Source organism: Hippichthys cyanospilos, chromosome 16 (assembly GCF_059441005.1).
Source record: "Hippichthys cyanospilos isolate Australia breed blue-spotted pipefish chromosome 16, RoL_Hcya_1.0, whole genome shotgun sequence".
Lineage (NCBI taxonomy): Eukaryota > Metazoa > Chordata > Actinopteri > Syngnathiformes > Syngnathidae > Hippichthys > Hippichthys cyanospilos.
Window position 1 is genome coordinate 17925257 of NC_142384.1, and position 22803 is coordinate 17948059.

Here is a 22803-nt window from a genome sequence, read left to right on the forward strand (position 1 = left end):
CGAACCAAGCCACACACGTGTAAGCAACTTCCTGACTGGAGGCTAATGATGTACGGCTTTTTTCTTTCTTTTCCTCCGCCACACCCAAAGTAGAGAAGAGCTTTGATGATAGAGGACGGCGGCTGACACATAAAAAGACACCCCGCCGTCCCCCTCTCTCCCTCCCTCCCTCCCTCCCCGATCCCTCCATCCCCCGCGAGATGTTACCCATTTCTCCTACTACATAGTTATGTTATCACCATGGCAACCCGTTGTTATCTCATTTTTAACTGTGCCAGCCGAGTTCAAACTGAAGGCAGCGGAGACGAGCGCACGCGCGCGTCGTGATGCTCCGCGCTGGCAAATAAAGAGGCACTAAAACAAAAAGCGAGCATATCATTCCAAAGCCTACGTGTCTGTTAAAACCTTCATCTTAAATTGAATCCCTAATTCAACTTTCGCACCCCAAACCATGCCTGAATCTTGATTTCATAACCGCAACTCAGGATTGAAACTTTGACTTAAAAGCCTACTTTGAAAGCCTAAAAACAATGACAGAAAATCATGGTCCGTGCTGGAAACCCCACGTTGGAACCAGAACCCAAGTTTGAAATCCTACTTTTAAACATGAACCCCGTTTGAACATTTTTGGGCCAAGTCTGCCCCCTGTCAGTTTGCGGCCACCCCCGCACCAGCAATCACATCTTTATTTGTGCTTCTTAGACTCTTGATTATGATTCTGTCATTTTTATTGACGTGATTTACGTCATTTAATTCTACGGCGTTTGAATCCGGAAGCCGCGTTTTCCCGAGTCGGTACTGGAGTTTCTGCTCGCTTTCCAATGACATTCACGGTAGGAGAAGTAAACGTTCCAAACCCGGTTGGGCAATTGACACATTTTTGATGGTTCGTCATTCATGGGTAAAACGGGCGCCCGTCTGGAACGGAACGATAGAAATCCCGACAGTCCCGACGGACGAAAAATTACTTTCCATCAATGCTTGCAAGTAGTTTGTTCGATATTTTTTTCGTTTTTCGTCACTCAGCGGCAAAACGTTTAGCGGACAATCCGCGGGTCTCGGGAGACTTCCCGGCTCCTGCTAAAGGTCTTCGGTGCGAATGTCTGCATGAATAATTTTGGAGTCGGTTTGACACCCGGTTTTGGGGCTTTTTTTTTTTAAAGCGACTATAAAGCAATTCGCTTTAGGAAGCGTACATTGGCTCGGAAGTCGGCATCAGTCTCAAGGTTTGGATGGCTGAAGCTCGCAGCTCTGTTCTGGCATTTTTCTTTTTTTTATGTCCCCCCGTCGCCCCCGGAGGGTCGTTGCGCCCACTCTGCCCTCCTCTAATCCCGCCTGTCCGGGAAAGATAGAGGCAGGCGGGTGGCAAACACAATCAGCCGCCTTTCACACACGCTTAACGGGGTTTTGCGCTTGTTGGACAAGGCCGAGCGCGGAGGCGGGGATCACTTTAATAGCCGGGCCCGCGCGGAGGGCGGCCAAAATAAATAAACGCTGACACTTTTGGTGTCACCGCTGTCCGCTTCGCCTCCGTCAGGGATGTCGGGATGGCGCCGCTCATCAGCCGCCGGTATTCACATAAATCACTCCCTCCCTGGCTCGCTACATTAATTCCGCCGGGCCCCGCGGGGCCCGCTTGCTACTGGGGGCGATCTGCATGAGGCGCTAAATGATCTGGGAGGCCCCCCGCCGCCGCGACGCAACCCCCTCCCCCCGCCCCCTCGAAAGCTCTCCTTCGGGTGCTTCCTCCCGGCGGCGGCGGCGGCGGCGGCGGCGCGGACTTGCTAATGTGCCGCTCCGATGGCACGTACCAATGTCACGCTTTGAAGAGGGGGGAAGTGACACCCTTTCTGAAGACATTACACCCCCATAATGGCTTAGTTAACCTTCTTGTTCAGAGGAATATTGTCTTGGCTCAGTTTGACCTAGTTAAATTATTAAACATTTTTTTTACCTGCTAAACATTCAAATGCACTTGTAGACTAAGTGCTAAGAACATTGCATTTTTTTTTCCAATATAGCCATGGGGTATTTAATTGCGCAAAGAAAAATGCACTTTTTAATGTTCTTTGCAATTGACCTGTGGTATACTAATGCTGTCAAAACTTAGGTGTATGTTTTTATTGGTAATTTTGATGGTTATGATGTCCGGGGCATGTTCACGTGCACGTAAATACCTCGTGGCATCATGAAAAAAATGCTATGTTTTTAGCGCTAAGTATGTTCAAACACAGCGAATGCGCCAGTCAAATAAATGTACTTCATATCGACAACTCCAAGACTTGTTCAAAAATCAATTATTTTCATACATATCACTACGTCTGATCAGTGGCGGCATCTTGATGGAGTACGTTAGCATGCCGGCTAAATATGTTTTGCACATTGCAATCAATCGCATCTAAGCGTCAAACGTGGGTGGCTCGGGGTATACATATTGCATCGTATGCATTGATGTACTATTGCAAAACACAATTTCCTATACTGTATGTGGTGCAAAATCGGGCTTATGTTTCTGAAAAAAAAAAAAAAATGTATATTGATATGATGTCATTCAGCATTGTAATCCCCTGTAAAATGATATATAATACATAGCACAAGAAGTTTCCAATTTGAAATCCCTTCTTTGGAAAAACGTGTTTTAAGTTTTGGCACATTCATCTGTCCACAGTACACAGTCTGCTAATCTTTTCTTTTCATCCGCTTCGATTACAATTTGAACCTTTTGGCTGCTGCGAAATGAAAGTCGAGACCCTAAGGAAGTAGCGTCGGGTTCGCTCAACCTAGAACATCGAATAAACTGCACACAAGGAAGCAAGACGGGAGACTTTAGATTCTTTTTGCCGGCCGGGAGAACGGACAGAAATGCGTTTTCAGTTCCACATCTCCCGGCGCTCTGGAACGCAACCCGTCGAGTCCTCTTATTTGACAAGCCAATGGTATCTTCTTCCTGTAGTTAGGTCACGGTGCCTCTGCTCCTTTGCAATACAATAAGAGTAATTATGAGATGACTTTTGTAGTTTTTTGTTGAAATCCCTAAACGGACTGTGTGGAAAATGTGTGTTTTCCCCAATAACTCCAACCTGATCCCCGTGACGTCGGCCCGCTTTTGTGAAAACACATCACGCACATTTGTGTCCAAACATGTTGATTAACGGCGGGATCATTTTAGCGCGTCTGGTGGAGGTTCCGCTTTGGAATCGGCGTGGCGTTTGCATGCGCCCTGATTGACTGCCTTAAGATTCCAGTTTAGTTTGAGGGTGCGGCGTGCTGGAGGCTCTCGGCTGAGAATCTAGTCGCCCTAATCTCTGGCGGCAGGGGCGCGTCTAAGCCGCATCATCTGGTGCGCCTTTCAAAGGTGCAAAGTGGCGTTTGAGGGGAATGTCAGCGTGGAAAAGCGACATCGAGGCGGCTTTCCGGCGAGCACCTGATGGCCAATCCGGTCCAAGCGCGCGCATGCGATTAAGCCGCCGTCGCCATCCGAGCGGCGCCTCCTCGCTAAAATTTGCCGAGCGCGCGCTGCGGATGTTGTCATGTGACCTGCCGTCTCTCTTCTGAGGGGCTTTTCCCTGCCAACCTCTCGGCGGATTAGCCGCCGGCTGCTCCCCCCCCCCCCACCTTTTAAAGATCACAACTCCTTCGCTAGAGGTGAGGTTGCCATTGGTATGCGCGCACGAGAGCTGCGGATGCGCCACTCGGAATGCCGCCGGGAGATTATGTACCCCGGGCGGGGGCGGAGTGGGATGACAATGCCGGTCGGAATTCAAAGACGGCAGGCAAAATTCGGTTGCTTCGCTGTTGGCTAGCTTCTAAACGCAAACGAATGGAGAAAGAAGATGGGACCCAAATCAGTATTTCTGGAGAAGAACATTTTTTTTTTTTGTAGCTTTTGGGGCTAAAAAAATACACATTCATTAATTAAATTTTTTTTTTTACCATGTTTTGTTCAAAGCAACAAAATCAATTCAATTTTTCGCACCGTAGCGTCATGCTCGAAATCCGGGCGCGGTTGGGCCTAACTTGGGCAAAGTAGCCCATTGGCAGCAACTTCCTGACTCTTTTTGATCATGTCTTCAAGAGACTTTTTTGTGGGTCTCCTCGTGATAGACATGCCTACCGAATTTCACAGCGCTAATGGAGACTTGCTCTGGGGCACCGTTTTCATAAAACAATTCCATGGGCCCCACTGACCCAATTTTTGGATTTCACAGCGACTCTTTCCAAATGCCAATTTTTTTCCCCTCAGAATGAACAATCCTGATACTGTGATGGTTTTTGCGCGTGTGACTTTCTGCCAGCGTGGCGGTGAATGTCTTAATTAATAATCAGGCGTCCGGCGCACTAATCTGCCTGCGTTGTGAAGTCCTTGTCCTTCCCATTAAGTGCCACTCACGTTATCTCCTAATCAAATTAGGCCCTTAATTGCGCTCCTCCCTTGACGGATCTCCTGTTTGCCGCGAGAGGAGGGGGCGGCGGCGGGGGGCGCGGCTAGAACGCGACTGCTCCGCCGCGCCGATCGCTTGCACTGCAATCAATTAGCGAAAACGCATAATCGATACGTACGTCTGAGGCGCGGCACCAACCGTCTTCGCTCCAGAAGCAAGAAAGCAATTTCATGAATCCATTCATGTTTTGGCTACTTAATTCCAATCGAAACATTCCGCGGCATTTCTCGAAACGAGTTAAGCTAGCTAGCTGCAAAACACGCTCGAGCTACAGTTTAAGTGTAGCTAGTGTTTTTATAACGTGACTTACCGTATGCGCTATTGTGGCGCGTTTTCACAAAACCAAAGGCACAAACAAAATGATCGTCCAATCAAAACATTTGGCGGCATTTCACAAAAGGTGTGAAACTAGCGAGACGCAAAACACGCTGGAGCTACAGTCGAAGTGTACCGAGTGCGTTTATACCATGACTCGTACTACTGCGGTGCATTTCCGCCAAACCGGACGAATGTCAAGGAGACTCATTTTGCGTTGAAGATGAAAATGTGCCAGTTCTACGGTTAAAATGTCTACCGAATAAATCGGCAAGAACATTGGTTGCTTTCAACCAAAGAAGCCTTGTGTGGGTGGCAAGCTTCGGGTGTTAAATTTTACAATCCGAGCACAATTTTTAACGGTATGGCACCTCCGTAACACCGCCTACGATACCGAAGTCGAAAGCTGATGAATTCCCGGGTAGACTTCTACACCTCCCCCGCCCCACCCAGAAATCCAGCTTCCGTAGCGTACGCACAGAAAGTCCGTACGAAAAGGGCGGATCAAAAAACAAAACAAAACACCGGAACATTTTATTCTCAAGCGCCGTCTTCTTAATGATTTTGGTCAAATATTTCCTTGGCGGCTTTGGTAAAACACCATCTTGTGGCGTCACGCTGATTTTCTTAAAGGGGCGGTAACATTCAAAGTCAACTTGTCCCAATGTTGATTTCTGAACACTCCCAAAGTATTATTTTCCTTCACTGATGCACTTCGGTCTGCCGGGTAAACTGCAACGTTTTATTTATTAGCTACAACGTTTACTGTGGAAATCAACGTCAGTAGTCAAGAATTCACCTGCGGGCGGAACTATTGTTATGAATGCTCGGGTTCCCACGGGGACTCGTATGAGAGAAGGAACGCGTATTAATGAGAGCGGTATTTGGAGGTCGCTTTGCATTTTAATGTCAGTAAAACGCCTGTTTTCGGCGCCGTTGTTCACGTCGTTGGAGTAGTCGCGAGCGGTCAGGATGGTGGATGGACGAGACCCGACTTTAAATCTCGCTCCGGCCTTCCCGTGTGGAGTTTGCATGTTCTCCCTGGGCCCGCGTGTGTTCAGAAACGTGCATTGCGGGTGAATTGGACACAAAATTGTCCTTAGGTGGGAATGGTGCGCGGACGGCTCTTTGTTCATGCGTGCCCCGCACTTGGCTGAAAATCAGTTCGGGGTGTCCCCGACCCACCGCCAGCCGGGATAGGCACCAGCAAGCCGGCGACACTTGTGAGAAAATGGGCGGATTCGTGTTATGTATGCTGAATGGGATGTCAAAAACGGTATATCGTCAATCGGCGAGGAATAATTTAACCCAAAAATAAGGGAGAGAAAAAAAGGATCTCATCCCTGTGGGCGGAGTCACAATGTTGAGCCGCACATCGATCTGCGGTCTGCGGCCGGGGCTGCTCGCCGCATCCCCGCCAGCGCTACCTTATATGGAGACGTCTGTAAAACTCGGGAGATTGTATGGGAGCTGTTCTGCCAGGTTTGAACAACTTGGCCACGGGGATACCCGCCTCTTTCTTGATGCATGGACTCGTCCTACCTGTAGTCGATACTTTTTCGCCTACGGGCCGCGCTCTGTCAAACCGCCGCCTTCTCCACTGTCCGAAAAGTAGTGGTGACCAACGGCCTTCGGCCAAATTCGGGACCGTTTTTGCGTTTTGTAGCTCTGGTCCCTCGCGGAGGCGGCCTCGCGATCCCAGACTCGCGTTTCTCGGCTTGGCATCCCGAAGCTCCGCTTTGCAAACTTTCAGGAAGGGCTAATTACTCCCCGAGACCCGGCCGCCCAATTCTGACGCGGCCTGAAAAGGGCTTTGGCTAATGAAGCTCGGTACGTGTAATTTCAAAGCTTGGCGACACGGAAACGATTAGCTACGAGAAGGCGTCGAGCGGCTCGCCAGCGACGTGCGGGGATGCTGTTGTTGTCAAACGGGAAGCAAGGACAAAGAGGGCGTGCGGACGACTTAATGGCCGCTTTGATGGCTTCTCGGGGCGAGCTCGGAGCCGGCGGGGGCAAGCAAACAGATGAAAGCCGGCACAGGAGGCATTAAACGCAGGGACGATCTATAAATAAGCATCCGAGCGCCGATACTTTATCGCCGCGCCGAGGTTGTTTCCCCGCCCCTCCTCCGCCAGGACGCCGTCATAGCGGACGCTCGGGCAGATAAAGCGGCGAGCCAGGGAGATTTAGACGACATCCGGGTGACGCCGGGGCGGCCGTTCTCCGCCAGATAATCCCGCACAAAGACGATCCTTCGGGGCGCCCGCCCCGCACGGCGGCGGAGGCCTTCCCCTGGCCGCGACGCTCGTCACGTCGGCGGCGGGCTTTAATTAGGGCGGCGGATTGAAGGGGGCTCCGCGGAGGCGGTCCGCCGATCCCCCTTCAATCCGCCGCCCTCCGAGGACCCCGCGCTCTGCGCGCTTAAGATAATGGAGGGTGCCCAGGTAGATGTTAATTGAGGGGAGATAAAGGGCGGCGCCGGCTGGAGACGGGGAGGAGGGCGGCCTACCTGATTAGAGGTGCTGTTTGGCTTCCGTCTCGCCGTCTTGACGGATGATAAATCCGCCGCTGAGCTCAAAAGTACTGTCAAACACAAAACAGATGAGGAGACCAAGATGAAGAGCCCGCAAAGTTTTTGTCTTTGTTGGTTTTTGAGTGGGAAAGTCGTTCGCTTTGACATTGAACGGCGGAGCGAGCGTAGTCCTCGCGTCACGCCTTGAATTCAAGTCTGAGAGTACGCGGGAAACCTTTCCGGCAGCGGTTTCATCGGCTCTGTCGGAATTCATATTTTTATTGGATCGAAACACAGATTTGTGCACTTTTTGAAAAAGTCTGAAAGTCACTTTGCTTGTGCGATTGCAAAGTGGAAGACGGAACCTCAGCGGCGTCCTCCATTTACATCCCGCTTTGCGGGATTGAGTCGGACAGACGGGGACGAAAAACCTTCAGCCCCACGGCGGTAAACGGGCTGAAGATGGATACGGTCTTGAACCTGATTGAACAAACAAATGACAGATCTTTTTATGATTTACGTTGCAGTCCGTGCTGTGATCATTTCCAGTATTTTTCCTAGTGATACAGTAGTACCCGAAAACCTGTCCGAGGACTCGATCTTTTTGGTATGCAAAATCCATACGTAAACTAGAAAGTAAGCATTGGTCTCCAAGTCCAATTCGTAGCTCAAGTCTTATGATGCGTAATTCCAGTAAGTCAAGTGCAGCTTTTAGCTTCCAAGTCAACATTTTTAAGGCAAAGTCTTTAAGTTTCTAGTCCAAGTCAAGTCCTTGACCGTGACTGTTTGGATTTCATGTCTAAGTCACGTTGACCGTGAGTCCAAGTCAAATCCAAGTCTTTAGATTTGAAGTCCAAGTCAAGTTCTCAAGTCCCTGACCATGAGCCCGAGTCAAAAGTCTTTTTCCAAGTCTTTAGGTAGACTTCAGTGGAGATTTTTCCGACTGCTTTATCATTCCCTTCCTTTCTTACTACTCGGGGCAATTTCTCCGCGAAATTGACTAACTTTATAAAAAGTTCTGAACATGAGAGCCAGCCATACCATGGACTGGTAATGGCCCAAAAGTCTTGGGACTTTAGTTGGAGCCTCTTCCACAAGCCGGGAGGGGAAGCAGACAGGTGAAGTGGCATGAAAACAGGCCAAAAAACCTGAGGTCAATTCGCCCACCACTTTTAAGTTTAATTCAACGTGAGAGCGTTAAAATAAGCATGATGTTGAGTTGCGAGTATTTCTACTGAGGTAAAGCACCGTAATTTGCGGCGGGTACGCTTTGCCCACTTCCACATGTCACCCCTACAAGGAGTGCGACCAGATTGCGGCGGGAATCCCGAGGAAGGCGTAGGCGGGCGTGAAGCCAACAGACAGCGCATGAATCGCCACGTATGTTCAAGTGTGGGGGTGTGAAAGGGGGGGGGGGGGGGGGGGGGGGGGGATAGCGCGCTAGCTGTAGCCTGACGGGTAGCGGGGGAAAAAAAAAGACGAGTTTGAGCAGCTCGTGTAATTGCTTGAATGCTTGTGGGATTTCTTATTTCATTCAATTCAGACCTCGCTCACTCTTTCTCGCTACGCCGGAGTGAAAGTCGGGGGGGCGGGGGATCCGTCAGTGAAAACACACACACGCACACGAGCGCGCGCGCGCGCAGAGGTGCGAACGCACCCTCCTCCGTGTTAGTCGCGGGGCAATCGCCAGCCCGCAGCGTCGGAATCTGTCGGCGGTGTCAAACTAACGCGCAACACACTTCACTGTGTGCGTGTGCGCCGGTGGAGGTTGTCATCCATTGATATCTAGGTATTGATACACACACTAAGTGTGTGTTAGTGTGCTTGTATTTGCGCAATGGGGACACGGCGTTTGTGTGCGAACGTGTGTTTGCCATGCTCTTGTTTGTGTTGTGTGTTTGCGTGCGCGAGTGATGTGCGTGGTGTTGTCAAAGTCATACGTGTGTTTGATTGTGTGCATGTGTGATAGGTACGTGTTCAGGGGAAGTTGTTGTCTATTAGTGTACCAATATGCGCACGTGTATTTAGGTAATCAAGGGACATTGTGTGTGTGTGTGTATTTGTCAATGATGGAGAAGTTTGTGTGTGTTATTGGGAAAGCAGTCTCTAATAGGTGTGTACATGATTGGAATTTGTTATGGGCATAAGTGTATGTACATATGTATGCCCTGTGTTTGTGCGTGCTTGTATTTAGGCAATCAAGGGACATTGTGTCTGTGTGTGTGTATGTATTTGTTTGTGTTTGTGTTATAGATTTGTGCATGTGTGTCAAATGTGTGTGTTCTTGGGAAAGTAGTGTGTCATTGAAATTTGTGAGGCACCAGTAAATACTTGTATATTGATAAGCAAGGGAAATTGTTTGTGTCTATAATAGAAGTATGTTTGTGCGTGTCATTGGGGAAACAGCGTCTAATTGGTGTGTGTTTAATTGAAATTTGTTGTAAGCACTCGTATATGCGTGTGCGCGCCATCTGTGTGTGCTTGTATTTGTGTAATAAAGGACATTGTGTGTTTGTGTATAATTTGCGTGTGTGCGCCATATGTATGTGCTTGTATTTGTGTAATAAAGGGACATTGTGTATAACTTGCGTATGTGCAGGCGATGTATGTGTGTGTTATTTTGAAAGCAAAGGAGTGTGGCTGTTTGTGCGTATGTAAAACGTGTCATTGAAAAGTAATGTCACATTTCTGTATGTATGCATTGAACATACAAGTGTGTGTGTGTGAGCTTGTATTTAGGCAATCAAGGGGCATGTGTGTGGTGTGTGTCTGTTTATTACAGACTTGCTTATGTTGTGTTTGCGTATTCTATAGATTTGCGTATGCACGTATAATGTGAAAGCAGTGCGTGAAGGTTTTTGATGCTCCACGTGTAATAGTTGTGTGTGCGCGACTGAAAAAGTAATAGACTAGGCGTGCGTGTTACACGTACTTGTGTGTGTCTGTCTGTAGGCACAAGTGTGTGTTTGTGAGCGTTGTTTGTGCGTGTATGTTGTGTGTCAGCGTAAGACACTGGGTGTGTGTGTGTATCGCTGATGATGAGGCAGGTGGACTGCGCATCAGAGCTGTCAGCAGCGATCGTAAGTGCGAGCCTGCGCGCGCACGCGTTTCTGCGGACGCCCGCCCCTCCGACACACACACACTCTTACGCACACACACATTCCTGGAGGATTCCTTCGTTTCTTTCTTTTGCGCTGCTTTGGATGCTCCCTCCTCTTCCTCCTCCTCCTCCTCTTCATCTCTCCTCCTCTTCTCTCTCCCTCGCTGTCGACTTTGCCTTTTTTTTTCCCCCCTCCCGTCTTGCCATCGGGTGTGCGGCATCTCGTCTCCGCGTCGACCCGCCGACACAGTGAGTATTCTCGTGCAATTTGTGCCGCAGCGTTTTCCGCCTCCCGGCCGCGACGGCGACAAAAAGCCCCCCCCCCCCCCCAAAAAAAAAAAGCAAAGGATAACAAGCGGAGGATGCGCTGGAATTTTTTCTGGTTGTTGGACCCAGCGGGCGCCGCGTGAGTACTTGCGCCAGCCGTCGTGTTGACCAAGTTCCCCTTGACACTTTTGCCACTCGGTTGGGCTTTGTCGCCGTCCTGACATCACTTCCTGTCCACATGGGAAGAGGAATCCCGCGCTAACGGGGAGATTTAGTGGCAAAGTGACTTTTGAATGCGGCGTTTGTTGAAGGGATGAATGTGAACCAACTAGTGGCGTTTTGGCAACATTGTGATGTCACAGCGGGGGCTCATTTGCATAATAGTGCCCTCACACCCTTCTTGAAACGGGAATTAGTAGTAAGACTGATTTAGCCCGACTGTGATGTCATCGCAGGGGCTGATTTGAATATTCCAGCCAAGTTTTTCATTTTTTTCATTTATTCGTCATGGCATCATTGTATTATTGTGCTTCTTCTGTGATGTCACTGTCAGCTAGTGCGCGCTCATCCGTGTTTTCGACACTCTTTCTTGGCGTGACATCACTTCCTGTCCAAACAAAAGATGCAACAGAAATTTGTGCTGAAGAACTTTCAAATGATTTTTTTTGTGCCAATTATGCTTCTGGAAATATGGGTGAAATTGTCTGAAGGAATGGCGTGCACTTTTTGGGCCCCGCTGTGATGTCACATTGAGGAAAATTTGCATAGTGGCGCCCTCGCACCATTCTCCGCATGCTTACTTCCTGTTTATAAGGAAGAAAGATCATGAAACGGGAATTTGTGGGAAAAAAAGGGTCATGTGTTGTAAAAATGACGCATTTGGATAATTGAGCCCGTTTGTGTTTTTTCTATTCCATCTGTCGTGACATTAGTGTCTCGATTTTTTTATTTTTATTTTTTATTACTATTATTATTATTATCATTATTATTATTATTATTCTGTGACACCGTTGGCTAGTTTACTTTCTTCCGTGTTTTTTACACTCACTCGCTTGGCATGACGTCACTTCCTGTCCATAAGAAAGCTGCATCTGCAATTTGCGCAGAAGAAATTTCCAAATGATTTTCAAACGTTATCAAATGTTTCAAATCTCATCCCTTGCTCCGCTTTGGCGTTTCCCCGTCATGACATCACTTCCTGTCTACTACCAAGCGGAATCTCTCGGACGAATGCTCATATTTGTGGGTTTTGGCAAACGAGAAGGCTTTTTCTGTCTTTTTGGAAGGCATATTGGCGCTTGTGTGTGTAGTTGAAATGACATATCGTGTGCGTGTGTTTGTGTGTGTGTGGTCACACAGCAGTGGCGGCGGAGCCACGCGGTGACCCTGTCAAAGGGCCTCGATTATCCTGCCCACCGCATGTGTGTGTGTTTGTGTGTGTGTGTGGGCGCAGCAAGATACTGATATGTCACAGTGACCACAAAACCTTTTGCTCTCCGCACCCCCACTTGCCAAAACATGAATCCTCGCTCGTCAGGGAGTGTGACAAAACATTTGCGCGCACACACGGGCGCTATGAGTTCAGCAAGTACTTTGTGTATTTTCCGCACTATAATTTGAGCCCCCCCCATTCTTTAGATAGTACTTTCCACAAATGATCTTTATTTCTGCAGCTAACAGCAAATCTTATTTGATCCTTTTTCACGCCATGACAGGAAGAGTACATTTTTCTTTTCTAATTAAGAACAAAGTAATCGGAACCTGAAGCAACTCATTGTTATAGCGACTCCTTTACAAGTCGTTGGATGCTTTTATGTAATATATAGATGCATATTAAGGCGAAGCAATTTTCTGTTGGATGAATACATCTCAAATTAAGAGCAAATGAACTGTAACATGAAACAACCCCTTTCTAATTTGTGATTCCTTTACAAAACGTTGTACACTTATTTTGTTGATTTTTTTTTAAGGGTGCATTTGGTTATTTTTAATGCCAATTTTCCAAAATATGAGCCAAAAATCGATCAAATGATGTTGTAGCACAATCTATCTTTGGGAGTTGCTGTATAAACGAAAAAATACCAATGCAAGTCATTTTTTGTGGGGGTACGTCTGGAAAAAAATATCCATTTTTAGTTGCACTTTAGCCGATAACATAGCGATCTGCGCCACCGCCGCCAATCTGATCGCTACAATCCATTTCTCGGGCAAAGAAAATATAAAAGAGGAAAATAGATTGAAGGCAGTGTGATTTTGCGACGATTCGGTTTCCTTGTGAAGTGTCCTGGCGTCCACGACGAATGCTGGCCAATTAGCCGCCAATTAGCGATTAGCCGTCGACGCCAGCTTTTGAAGGCGCTCCAGGCTGGTGGAGGAAATAAAACGCTAATTAGCTGGGCTTCTCTGAAAGGTGCGTGCGTGTGTGTGTGTGTTTTCTGCCTTTAACGCACTTCAAGAAGAAGAAGAAGAAGAAGAAGAAAAGTAGGCGCGTCTTTCTGGGGCGAGTGCCGAGAGAAAAAATAAGGCATTTAGCTATTTTTAGAGCGCCTTTCCTCGTCGTTGCCTGGACTGCTTCGGCGCCTTCGCCGCGCTCGTAATTAAAGCCTTAAAATAAAGTAGACGCCATGTAAATAAAGCAACTTAAAGCTGTCATTCCTGATCTTTGAAACTCGAACTTCATTTTGAAACCCTACTCCGATGCCTAGCGTGCAGCACAAATACAGGAAGTAATCTTTAGTAGGGAATTATATTTGTCCGATCTTTCCTGATAACAACACTTCCTTACGTGGGAAACGACCATACATGTCCTGTGTAGACGTGCGAGTACGTGAAAAACAAAATACAGAACATGTATGAAAGGAAAACTGCAGTATGAACAGATGCGAGCAACTAACTTTTTTTTGCCGGTCCGGCAGCCGTCATTCGTCGGAGCGTTTTTCTCAAGCCAGATGAAATTGTAATCCGTGTATTTTTGCCCACCCTTCCGCCACCACTAGAGGGCGAAATCTGACCACTTTTTTTTGTACGTCGTTCGCTAAGCGCTGTTCTACTTCTGTCTGCGCTCGTACAATTTATTTTTTCAGTTTTTGTACTTTCACTGAAAATGAACACCATGCCTGTGTTTCTGCAGTTACGCTGCAGTTCAAACACAACACAGTCATACACAGGAACAATCACCCTTCCTTTTCAAATTAAGAGCAAATGAAATGGAACATTTATCAATTGCCTTTTGCAAAATGTTGCATGCCTTTGTTTTAAATTCTATTCCAAACAAATGCTTTCTAATTCCATGACACATATGCTACCTTTTTTTTTTAATTAAGAGCAAATCAATTGGAACTTGAAGCCACTTAGTGCTAAGTTGTGACAGTTCAGAACCAAATGCGACATGGCTATCGCTACAAATGCAAATTTACAAAATCAGATTTTGTTATTAATTTTTATTTGTCCCCCATCCAAAATGCCTTGCGCTGGTTAGAGGCTACTCGGCTGAAAATAAATAAATAATAAACAAATCCACAAAGCGCACATTACTAAGGAAAGGTTGAAAACCCTAATTTGATTCTTTCACAAGCCACTAGGGGGAGCGTTTTTCACCAAAGCGCTGCGAAAACAGCCAGCTAATACGGCCAATCATTTGAAAAGGGGCGCGCGCCGACCGGCGATTGGTCGCTGTCAGCGCCTGCTATATTTAAACCGGAGGTCACCTGTTGGGGTGCGCCGCTTTCCGCAGCGGAGCAAAGGTCGCCGCCCTTGATTGACAGGCGGGGGAGCGCCGGCGACCGCTCGCTCCTCGTCTGACTCAGCGCCACCGGGACGGGCTTCAAACTAAAGCTCGCCTTCCCAAGTGAGCCTGCTTTTGGGATAGGGTTTCAAATGGGGGATTTGCCTGGCTTTACAATTTGGGTTTCGAGCCAAGTTGCGAGTTTGAAACCTCTACCGGCTCAGCTTGAAATTTGTTTCCCATCCTGAAGTCCGTGTTGGGTTTTCAAATCAGGGCTTCAAGCGGTCTCCCATTTAGTCTTTCAAACGAGGGATTGGGTTTCAAACTCTGGCTTTCAAGGTGGTCTTAGGGTTTCAAATTCTGGTTTTGAAGATAGTTTTTGGCTTTCAAATTCTGGTTCTCATCCACTTTGGAGTTTTAAAATTAGGGCTTCAAGTCTGTATTAGGGTTTGAAGGTGGAGTTTGAAATTCCTACTCATTTCAAATCAGGGTTTCAAACCGTGGTCGGATGTTTCATTTAGTTTTCAACCGGTGTTCCAGTTTCAAAATCTAGTTTTGAAGTTGGCGTTAGGGTTTGAAATTCTGGTTTTAATCCAGTATTTGAAATGAGGTTTTCGAGCCTGTATTAGGGTCCAGAGGTGGTGTTGATTGATATTACAACTAGTTTAAAATGAGGGTTTCGAGCCACGGTTCGGTGTTGGAATTTCAAACCAGGTTTTAGGTTTCAAATTCAGTTTTTGGCCTTTCAATTGTTTTTCTAATCCAGTTGAGTCTTGCTGTCAAGGTTTGGAAGTGTTTTGTTGACATAAGTAGTTTGAAACTCTGGGGTGGGATTACTGCCCCCCCCCCCCAGATGCTTTTGATATTTTCCCGCGTTGATATTTTCAAACGGCAGGTCAATGTTCCCAGACTGGAGGAAGGTCCCGTCCTCCCCGTCCTCCCCGTCCTCCAATCGGGAGCCGTTTTCATCCCTTTTAAATGTCAAGAACAAGCGCGGGTGCAAATTGTTTTGATTGGTCTCGGGTCGCGCAAGGTTGGGAGAATATCGGTGCGCTTTCAAGTGATTTTTTTTTTTCCCAAGAAAGGCGGGAGGGGGGTTAAAAAAAACAAAAAAAAACAAGAATGATGTTCCGCCGGTGACCTCGGCCGCGCTCGGCTGAAAACGGAATGTCAAAAGTTGCCGGCGTCATTCTTCACTTGATGGAAGCAAATCCTCCTGAAGGACGCCGCGTCCTTGGCCGCTCCGCCGGACTTTTTTCCTCAAAAGTATTGGGACGCGGTCCGAGGTTCATCCGCTCGCGTGTCCAAACTACGGCCCGGGGGCCATTTGCTTGAAAACATGCTAGCTACCGTGATGTACGAAATGTATACCGTAATGTATAAAAGCTCGGCTTTTGCAATTTCTAAACGCATTGGAATGAAGTTCCCGGCGCAAAAAATTTCTTGAAAAATATCTCGCGGGCCGGTTAACCCTATTTGCGGGCCGTATCCGGCCCGCCGGCCGTAGTTTTGACACCGTCGATATAGACGGTGTAATTGCTTGAAATACTTATATTTTTTCAATCATGCTCAATAATTTAAAGAAAAAACAAGTGAAACTGGCCCGTACATCTTTTGATTTTTATTATTATATTATATTATATTACATTACGATGTATTATATTATATTACGATATATCCATATAACTCTAACCCAAAATCCATTTGTTTCATTGGCCCTTTTGCCACTTACCGTCCCCTAAATATGACATCACAGTTGCTCGGGTAAGGACCAATCATGGCGCCGTTTGTCAGCATCACATGACCTGACTCCGGAAACTGTTGACGCTCGCTCGCTCGCACCCCGAGCTCTCGGCAAACGGTGACGTCATTCTTAGGCGACGGCCAGTGACAAAATGGCCGCCCCAGCATCGAAAGCAGCCGTTGAATTTGACTGCTCCGTTGCAAAGAAATTTGTTTGTATTGTTTTCCGCTTGAAAAATGGGATTAGCGTGCGGATTAGCAATCCTTTTGATGAACGATGTATATTTTGATCTTCTTAAAAGATTTAGCGTGCCTCTTTTTTGGGCGGAAGCTGCTGTTGCGTCGGAGCCGTGGGACCAATAAGCAAGCTGTTGTGTTTTCTGAAAATGTTGGCAAGTTTCCACGGTAACCTGCCAACAGGAATTAGCGGGAATTGGCAGGAAGTTATGGGATTAACGGAAAATGGCTGCAAGTGTAGCAGCAAGGTTAAATTGAGTTTGAGGGAGGGCTGCCCCCCCCCCCCCCCCCCCCTATTTATTTATTTATTTTTTTTAAATCAGCGTTTCAAGGCAAATCCACCCCCAAATTTTTTTTCCAAGAATATATGTGCCGATCCAAATATGGTATTCTTATTCATGTTTCTTTGTGAAATGTGAATCAAGCAGCAAACTGCAGCTGTTTCTCTTGTTGACTACAAATGACTTCCCATGAATTTGGTCACGTGACATTCTCAAGCTGAGCCGCGATTGGTTGTTTTCATCAATCTCCGTTTTTGTCACCAATGACGGCCCAGCTGTTTTTTGACTTTGGTCACGTGACATTGTCAAGATGAGCCGCGATTGGTTATCCCTTGAGCGCCATAGAAAATGACAAAAATGGCCGCCCCCTGAATTTATATTCCATAAATGCCATAGTGCGTATTTTCAGGGTGACCCCCTTTAAAAGACGTCTTTGCGCCCGTCAATTTGCGTGTCTCCCGGGTGCCGCTGTGAATGGAACGGAACGCGCGACCCGTCCTCTTAATTATTCCCGCCGACATTCCCAGTCTTTTGGCTGACCGAGACCCGCTAAGTCCTAGTGTCCTCAGTAGAGGACGTCCTTACCTTTCTTTTGTGTGAAAGTCTCACGGCAATAACCCCCCTTATACTGTACTCTATATTACGTGCCAGTTTTCCTGGTTTTTCTTGTACTCCTTTTTTCTTGCATGCTCTTTTTTTCTTGTGTACTTTTTTTTTCTTGTATGCTTCTCTATTGCCATTTTTTTCCCCCTCATATTTTCAGGCACAACTTCTTGAGCCTTTTTTTTTCTTCAGCTGCATTTTTGAATTTTTTATTTGTACTCATGCTAGACATGCCCACTAATTTTCATGTTGCTTAGTGGAACAGATTTCAGTGTCTTTTTTTTTTTTTTTTTTTAAACCAGAATGTGCCAGATGCTGGTGCCCAAAACTGACTAAGGTTTTGATGACAATTAGCATGTGTGAAACAGCACCACACTAATAAAAGGAGGACAAATCATCCGTGGCAGTTTTTTTTTTTTTTTTTTTGGAAGGGGGGGGTGGGATAATGAAAAGGATTTAGTGTCTCAAGGGGGCGCATGTCTGGAAAATGAGGACAACATCTGCCAGACGCAAAGTGCATCAAAGCAGACGAACGTCCTGGAAGTCGTCTGCGCCGTGTGAAAAAGTCAACGTGTCTGCGGCGCAATAACACTGACGACGAGTTTTGCGAGGCGGACCTTTTTCTTTCTAAACTACACCAATCAATGCTTAAACGAAAAATGGAGTGTTTCTTCATATTCCAATTAATTTGCTCTCACTTTAAAAAGAAGAACGTACCGTTCCTGTCATGGCATACAAAAAAGTATTAAATTATATTAAACGAATGAAATAAAGGTCCCTTTAATATTTACTAATCAGTTGCTTCATGTTGCTATCAGTTCGCTCCTAATTTGAAGAGAAAAACAGTTGTTTCCGTCACACAATTAACACCTAAAAAAAATAAAGGCAAAGCATGTTTTGCAAAGGAGTCACTATAACACAATCTACCGTAATAATTGTCAGGAAGCAATGTCCCAGTGAAAAAATTGACAGAGACAGAAGAAGATGCTCTTGGAGTTTGAACCACATGCCACCAGGGGGGAAATCCACACTAGTTCATGCAATCGGGTGTATTACTGTTGTGTTTTTGCGGCATTCTAACTACGCCATTGTGTCAAATAATTTGAAAACGCGCAGCCATGTTTGGGCTGTGTGGAAAGCACGATGTTGCGGTAAGCAGGCAGTTTCTATGGTTCGGTGTGACTTATCTGCAGTTTTGTATTTTTTATTGGCCACCAGGGGGCAAGCTTTCCCTTGAAAAGACGATAGAAGAAGACATTCTCTGAGTGTTGTGTCTGAATTTGAATTGCTATTGTATGAATTTACTTGTCCCCCGGGGCAAGGCATTACCAACAACAAAAAGTAAATCGTCCACAAAAAGTCTCGCAAAGTTTTGGTCCCCCGACGGCATTTTTACGATGTCACGGTAGCGGCCGCTAACCCCGGCCGGGCCGGCGCCGATTCCTACGCCGCCCGTCGGAGCGGGGAAAAGCCACGTTGATTTGGCATCAACATTCTGGCAAAGCGCTCGCCCGCCGGCCGGCTGTCATGAAGCCTTAGCGCTCACAGCTAATGAAGATTTCAACGCAAACGCCTTATTGATCGACTGATTGAGTCTGACAGCGGCTTGTGATTGCGGCTAACATGCTAATGAGCTGCTGGTTTGATTAGCCCGTGCAAAAAAAAAAAAAAAAAAAAAAAGTCCAGCTGAAAAAAAATGTTTGCTTTTTCAGTACGCGCCGGAGATGTTGATGAGATGACAGTAGGACAACATGGCTGCCCCGGCACGGTGTTGCCGTGGCAACGCGCCGATGCTACCGCGCGCCTCCGCCCACGCCCGGCCCGGCGCGCCGATCTTTGCACTCGCCGACCTTTTGTTTTCCTTCAGAGGCCAGTGGCGAATAAAAACAGGAAATGGCTTCAATCTGCTTGTCGCACTTTGGAAGAAATTAAAAGTACAACATTTTTTGTTTTTGAGGAGGCGGCCGCTTTTGGAATACACAAAGCCACAAGTCTGTGCGAAACTGCTTGATGACATTATGCTACCGTTCGTTCCCGAATATTAGGCTACGGTACAAATGCGAAAAACAAAAAGCACCCAAAGATCGAATGCCTACTTCGGAATGGAGAAATTTAGTCGGATTAAAAAGTACGTGGCTCCATCCTAGAGCACCGATTTGCGAGACGGCGCTTCATGTTCCAGTTAATTTGCTCTCAATTTGAAAAGAATGCACTGTTCCCGTCACGGCATCAAGAAGTATTTAATTCGATTAACGTTCAAGCGAATAAAGGCACTGAGTGTTTTGTAAAGGAGCCACCATGATATTTACCAATAAGGTGCTTCATGTTGCAATCACTCTGCTCTTAATTTGAAAAGAAAAAATGTCTGTGACGCAATTAAAGCACATTAAAGTCGATTAACACAAAATAAAGGCACAATGTGCTTTGCGTAGGAGTCACTTTGTCAATAACAATAAAAAATGATTCATGGTACGGTTTTTATTTTTAAATGTAAAAAAAAAAAAGCATACTTGGTCATACCCCTCGGGAGAAAGTTTCCTACTAGCAGCTTTTATCAGCCGTCATGAATCTTTTTTTTTTTTTAGTCCCAGTGCTTGCAGACATGCCGGCGGCGGACGTCGGCGTGTTAGCGCGCGTGTAAGGGTGGCGTCACCTCTCAGTTAAGGCGGCGGCGGCGTCCTCGGGGCCCGCGCTTGTGCCGGAACAGCCGGACCCTCACTTAGCAGCTGACACGCCGCTTGAAATTTCGCCCCGGGACGAGGCCGCCTCGCGGCCCAACCGCCGGCGGACTCGGGCCGCGTGGCTCCTGTGGCCTTCGAGTCAAATGAAGCTTTTTTTTCCCCTGTCGGCACACGAGAAGCGATTTGCCGCTTAATTCGTCCCCAAAAATACGAATGAACAGGTACTTAATTACCCCGTGTATCCGCAGTCTTTTCGTTCCCGTGCTGTTCAATTAGATTTTGTAAATGTGACGGAAAATATGCTTAGTAAATATTTGCAAACACCGACGCGAGAGAACGGCGTAAAAGCCCAACAAGTCATTAGTTGGATTATTGAAATGTAAAATAAGTCGGAATACTTTCAGCGGGGCCACAAATCTGAAAGGAAGAATGGAAATATATTCAAAATATCAATTATATTTTTGATTATATAATTGTTCACTCATTATATACAGTAGTTGAAACTAGAGATGGAATAATTAACTCATGTTAGAATTTGTATTTGTTTTTATATCTGTTCAAATAATTGATGATCAAATCAATAAAAGATCATTCGTTTCATGTTATTTTGTATTACTTGTGAATAATTAAATGATGAATTCAAAAGTTTTTAACAAGGTTTCCGCAGGAAATAGAATTCTTTTTAAAGCTGTGACAGGAACAATGTGTTCCTTGAAAATTAAGAGCAAATTAATTGGAACATCAGGCAAGTTTTTTTATAATCCACAAATATGAAAAGATAAGGGACATTTCTTAAAACGACAGCAAGCGCTGAGAAAACGAAAAAATATCTGCAACTTCGAAATGGTAAATTAAAAAAAAATAACTAGAAACTTGTAAACGTCTAAAATTTTTTTTCCTTGAAATACAACTTCTTTAAAAATGTAAAGTTCTCGGAACCTTAGGCGTAAAAGACAAAAGCGCTAACCCCACTTTGAGTCCCACCGGCTACTTGAAGTTTCCGAAAAAAACAAAAAATCAAAAAATGCATTCCCACCGGTAAAACCTCAGAGCGTAAACGCGACATTGACATCAGAAGACCTTCTGGCTGCGCGACAACAACGCGAGTACTTCAATTAATTAAATTCACAAATGGATTGTTCCAAGCAGATGCTAACATAAATAGCATGTAGCTGAAAGCATAATAGCAAACAATTAGCATGGAAATGAGCATGGAAGCTAGCCAACAACCCGCGAGCGGGCGGGCCGGCGGGCTAATAAGAGAGCACGGCTACTACGTTTCAGTTGTATTTAGCTTTATTACACGCCGCTCCATTGTTTTTAACGACGCTTCACGCTAGGCTATATTTAGCGCGCGCGAGGTGCGTTATATTTTTGCGGGTTGGGTCCCGGGCGCGCGCAGTTGTGTTGTGAGTTATTGTTACCGGCGCGGCTCTCCCGACGTGATTAATTTGCGGCGCTTGTCATTAGCCGCGGCCGTTAAGAAGAATTATGGCTCATCTGGATGCAAATAGTGATGAATTGCGGCTGGCCGCGCTCCATTTGTCCTAATGGAAGTTCTGCCCGGCTGATTCATGTGGCCGCGTCCCGCCGACGCGCCGGGTCCCTTCCGGCTCCGCCCTCCCGCCCGCCGCACAAAATGGCCGTCTTGAACGGACCCGGAAACATCTGGAGAAGCCTGTTTTTGTGAATGAATGAATGAATGAAGACGCCCGATTTGATTTGAAGGGAACACACACATATATATATATATATATATATATATATATATATATATATATATATATATATATATATATCCACGTCGGCAAGAAATGATGGAAAGACAACGGAGGGCGCGCAATTTTTGACACCTTCGTCCCGTTGAATGCAAGTTTTGCGCATTCAGCAGTCAATTTGCGGCCGCCCCCGCGTGGGGGTGCTCGCCATCGGCGTAGGGCGCCGACTTGACTGACAGATGGCGGCCATTAGCGTATATTCCGCGCATCTGTTGCGAGCCGCTAATTTACCTCATTAGGGGAGCGCCTAGAAAAGCGCGGGAGGGGGGGGGCATGTGGAAGCTTTTTATTAGTGGGAGTGTTTAACATCGGAGGGCGGAGGGAAGGGAAATCTGAGTGGCGGAAAGAATTTTGCAGGCCAAATGGTGGCACGGCGGGCGATAAAACCTCCGCTCATTCGCTAATGCGTGCGAAACCTCAGGTGAAAACGGCAATATTTGATATACTGTACATTAGGGCTGCACCATTACGGCCCAAATAATAATCGCGATTATTTTGGTCAATATTGCCGTCGTGTTTGGTCAAACACGTCTATTTAGAAACAAGCAGTTTATACTGTATCGACAAGGCTAGAAATGTGAAAACTCAAAGTCAATCATTTGGGCAAAAAATTGCCTACTGAGGACCAAGCACATCCTACAACAGACCTGGAAGAACACAGACAACAGCCTTAAAAAACAAAAACAAAAAAAAACTACCAGAAAAGATACCATGATCGAAAAGGGTATAGCTAAAGCTGTACGGTATGTACCATGACAGCATTTTTGTCCTCAAAAATGCAAGAAATTGTCCATTTTAACTTCTAGTTCCAGATACTGGTATCGGCTGCCATTGCGAGTATCGATACCTTGAATTAGGACTTCAGCTGTGAATTTTTCCTTCAATACCAAACGTGAAATTTTACTGACATAGTGAATGAAATCAGGAATGACTTATTTTGTTTTTTTAAATATTGACACATTGTTGTCTCTTTTTAACGGACGGCCATCTTGATCGTGACTTTATTGCTGCATTTATTTTCGGGGTGAGCGAGCTCAGGAACGGCCGGGGCAATTCCGAGAAAGGTCTTCCGACCACAAAGTGGACGTGGCGCGCTTTGTTTCCGTTTGAATTCACGTCC

The 22803-nt window shown here is 46.4% G+C and overlaps 1 protein-coding gene across 8 annotated transcripts in view; it reads left to right on the forward strand.

Moving 5' to 3' along the window:
- The window catches only part of LOC148411135 (RNA binding protein fox-1 homolog 3-like), a 237994-nt gene that overhangs the window by 58838 nt on the left and 156353 nt on the right, over positions 1 to 22803 (forward strand). For 2 of the 8 annotated variants that reach the window (XM_088438127.1, XM_088438128.1), the window contains exon 1: positions 10578 to 10618. The exons of 1 other annotated variant lie outside the window; for it this stretch is intronic. The gene's annotated coding sequence lies outside the window, so the exon portion shown is untranslated. Of the gene's footprint in view, positions 1 to 10470; positions 10619 to 10686; positions 10776 to 22803 lie in introns of those variants that run through there. 5 more of the 8 variants (XM_088438130.1, XM_088438126.1, XM_088438134.1 and 2 more) reach the window with 5 other exon arrangements.